This window comes from Tamandua tetradactyla, chromosome 24, assembly GCF_023851605.1.
Source record: "Tamandua tetradactyla isolate mTamTet1 chromosome 24, mTamTet1.pri, whole genome shotgun sequence".
Taxonomy (NCBI): Eukaryota; Metazoa; Chordata; class Mammalia; order Pilosa; family Myrmecophagidae; genus Tamandua; species Tamandua tetradactyla.
In genome coordinates this window covers 660,692-664,344 of record NC_135350.1, presented here as the reverse complement: position 1 = coordinate 664,344, position 3,653 = coordinate 660,692, and the positions used below count along the sequence as shown (strand labels likewise).

Genomic DNA, 3,653 nt, shown 5'->3' with positions numbered 1-3,653 from the left:
TGCTCTTTCTTCTCCATCTGTGGCTGAATTGTCATTCATTTGTTCATGTCTTCATTCAAAAATACTCCTTAGTAATCAGTTGTGTACTAGAAACACATACAGTTGACATATATAAGGCTGGATATTCAGAGGGAGTACATGCTCTGGGTGAACCCAACTAATAGGCATATGATTGAAACAGTCACAGTTAAAGCTGTCACCTCAGCTGCATAAAGTGGGAGAAACTGAGTTGGAGGAAATCAGAAGACAGTAACTTTGCCCCCTCCTTGTTTACATGGTTATATCTGAGATAGGTATTAAGTTTTACTTCACCAACATGGAGATTTAATTGTGACGTGTGCCCATATTTACAATGTTTATATTTTCCTGATGTGTTGAATCTTTTATTATTATGAAATGCCCCTCTTTGTCAGAGTAATAATTCTTGTCATAAATTCTACTGTGGCACAGACTGAGGCTAGGGACAGTATAGATAGGAGAACATGTTTGTGTTTTGTTTGCATAAGTACAACTTAATGTTAAAAGCAATGCAAAATTTTGTCCCGGTGGCAGGGAAATGGCAGATGGGAAGGTGGGAGAGGAGAAGCCAGAAAAGCTGCAGTGAGCTGGAATCACGGGAGGGCCTGAAGAAGAAACAGGAAAAACCTGTGAAAACTAAGGGTCCTTCTTCCCTTAATGGAGGGGAAAGTTCAGCTGCAGGAGAGAAAAGTGATCAGCTGACAAAGAAGCTGAAGGCCTCCCAGCAAAGCCCACAAAGATCTCCAAGTTTGAATTTACCATAGGTAGTCAGACAACAAAGGAAGCTTCAGCCATATCCATCAAACTTGGATCAAGTCCTAAAGAAACTGTTCCAACTCTTGCTTCAAAAACCCTTTCAGTAGCAGTAGCTTTTAATGACAATGAAGATAATGAACCAGAAGAAATGCTTCCAGAAGCAGAGATGAGGAAGAAGAGTATTGGAAGGGATACAGTATCTACCCGACCAAACTCCTTCAACCAAGGAAAGCATGGGTTTTCTGATAATCAAAAGGATGGGAGCAAAATACAAAATCTCACCTTGGAAATGTCCTTGAACAAGACAATTAAATGATGTGATTTAAGATTGGGGTGTGGGGGTGGGTGTTAAATGAAAAGGAACAGTTTCCAATTTTAAAGAATAGTGGAAGTCTATCTTTGGAATGGCCTTTTTTGGGGGGGGGCTCATGGTCTGGGAATTGAACCTGGTTCTTTTGCATGGAAAGTAAACATTCTACCACTGAACCATTGGCGCGAGCTTTTTAAAAGACTGATTGTTATATTAATAAATGAGAGCTTGAAATTAGATGTAGTTTGTATTTTATATACTGATTTCAAGACATTTGCTAATTTTTTAGTTTCATGAGATTAATTTCTAAAGGTTACAGATAATAAAGAAATCAGAAATGGTAACTTTTTAAAGACTTGCATATTTTTCTTGAAGATTTGCATATTTTTTAAACACAATTATTGGCACATTAAGAGGGAAGCAAAAGTGATATTGTCTATTTAACCTGGTTCAAAACGCAAGCAGTTGCTCTCTTAACTTCCTCATTCCTAAATTGCCTGGTTCTCAGGAACAGCCTTATGGAAAGGGAGCACTGTATTGTGGGGAGAATGTTACTGGACTATTGACTGAGAGTAAATTTAGATACATTTAAAATACAGTTTTTTTTCCCTATGGTTTTTTCTTCTTTCAAGTGATCATAAACTATGTATTGCATTGCTATCAATGCATACAGACACTTAGCTCTTTAAAAGTAAACAGTTTTTGAAATGCTATATAAACATGAGTATTTGAAATTGCTCACTTACCTTAATGTTTTTTTCCTACGTTCATTAGTCTTCAAAGAATTTTCGTTTGCTACCGATGTAAAACAGTATCTTGAATGTGCTTCTGCTTATTTTTGTTATTAGTTAATTCCTGTGAGTCTCTTCACCAGAACTTGAGCTAAATCATAAAAAAGTTGTTTCTTTTACAATATGAGCCACTACCAAAAATATAAATGTACATATTGTTTAAATAATTGGCTATTTTCATTTTTTAAAAGGTATGAAAACCAAAAATTAACATTGTATGAAGATGGAAAATAAGAAGATGCACTTACTGTGCTTTGTCAAAGCATTTATGTTACTAACTTGTGAAATCCAATTTGAGTTAATATAATATGGCTTTTTTTAAGTGTATATGGATTGCCCAATGATCTCTCAAAAGCACATTTCAGTGAAATAGGCAGAACAAAAATGCATTTTCAAGCATATTTCATGAAATTTCTGAGCATATATACATTGTTCACTGTGTTGTAGGATTTGGTTTTGTTTGGGTTATTTTTGTATTGTGCATGAACATTTCTTAATGTTACAGTTAAACCCATCTTTAAAAGCATGTTCACAAATAAAGGAAACATTCAGTATAATGGTTTCCTTAAAATTTCCTACAATGTTAAATTTGGAGGCAGCTTCGGACTATTTTATTGATGGTAACTGCTCACTGATCTCTTTTAATAGTAATTAAAAACTCCAGAGAAGCAGCATGAATGTTGTATATTTCTAGGAGTTTGTTCACTTACATGTAATTTTTCATGCAATAAATTTTCAATTATTTCATGTAATAGAAATAAATTCCTCTTTATGTTCTTCTACTGTCTTCTTGATCTTCTTTATGTTATTAGCCATCCCACTTATTTTATTTAGTAAGTTATATGTACATCTTTGATTAGTTGTTCCAATGTCTGTGTCTCTTCTGGTGTTTTAATTTGGTTGTTAGGCTGGGCTATGTCTGTCTACATTGTGATATACTTAGTGATCTTCTGTTGCTTTTGTTGCAGGTAAATATCTTGATTGTTCACTTTGGGAGTTGATTTCCTTCAGTACTCTAAAGCCTTGTGTTTGTGGGATGGGTGTGTAGCAGGACGCAGGGCATGGGAGGGGATTAGCAGTTCTGTGATGCATTGCAGCACAGGTATAGGTGCAGGTTAGGGATGTCATGCTGGTGCTTATGGACATGGGTGCCCCATGGCAGGGAGGATGTAGTTGTGAGGATGCACGGGCTTGGAAGGCGTAACCCTGGTGTGCATTGGTCTAGGGTGCGAGCTCCCTTTGTGCGCATATACAGAGCTATGGCAGTGGGTTGGCATTATGCCTGCATGGGCTGGGGGCAGATGTGACCTGGCTGTGTAGGTCAGCGCTTTCCCTCAGCTGGGGTGGCGTGGCTTGGGGTCATACCATGCGCGCATCTAGGAGTGTTGTAAACTGATGTTTATGGTGGGGTTGTGTGACTATATGGGCTGAGGACAGGTGTAGCCTGGGTATGGAGTAAGTGCCTGCAGCCTTTACATGCTGGTGACAGCCTGCAGGGAGGTGGTAGGGGGAGGTAGGGAAAGATGAGGTGGGGTGGGGGTGTGCGGTGGGTATACAGGATATCAAACCTTTATCCAGTGCTGACTTCCAAATGTTTTCTCCCATTGAGTTGGTTGCCTCTTCACCTTTTTAACAAAGTTAGAGCTCCTTGACTGGGAGCATAGACATTTATGATGTTTCTTCTTGGTTAATTGTTCCTTTTTACTAATATATAGTGTCCTTTTTTGTCTCTTATGATGCCTTTACATTTAAAGTCTGTTTTGTCTGATATTATATTA

The 3,653-nt window shown here is 37.8% G+C and overlaps 1 pseudogene; it reads left to right on the top strand.

Annotated features, from left to right (window-relative positions):
• The first annotated feature begins 556 nt into the window (after positions 1-556).
• Positions 557-1,086, top strand: LOC143668411 (PEST proteolytic signal-containing nuclear protein-like; annotated as a pseudogene).
• The last annotated feature ends 2,567 nt before the right edge of the window (positions 1,087-3,653 follow it).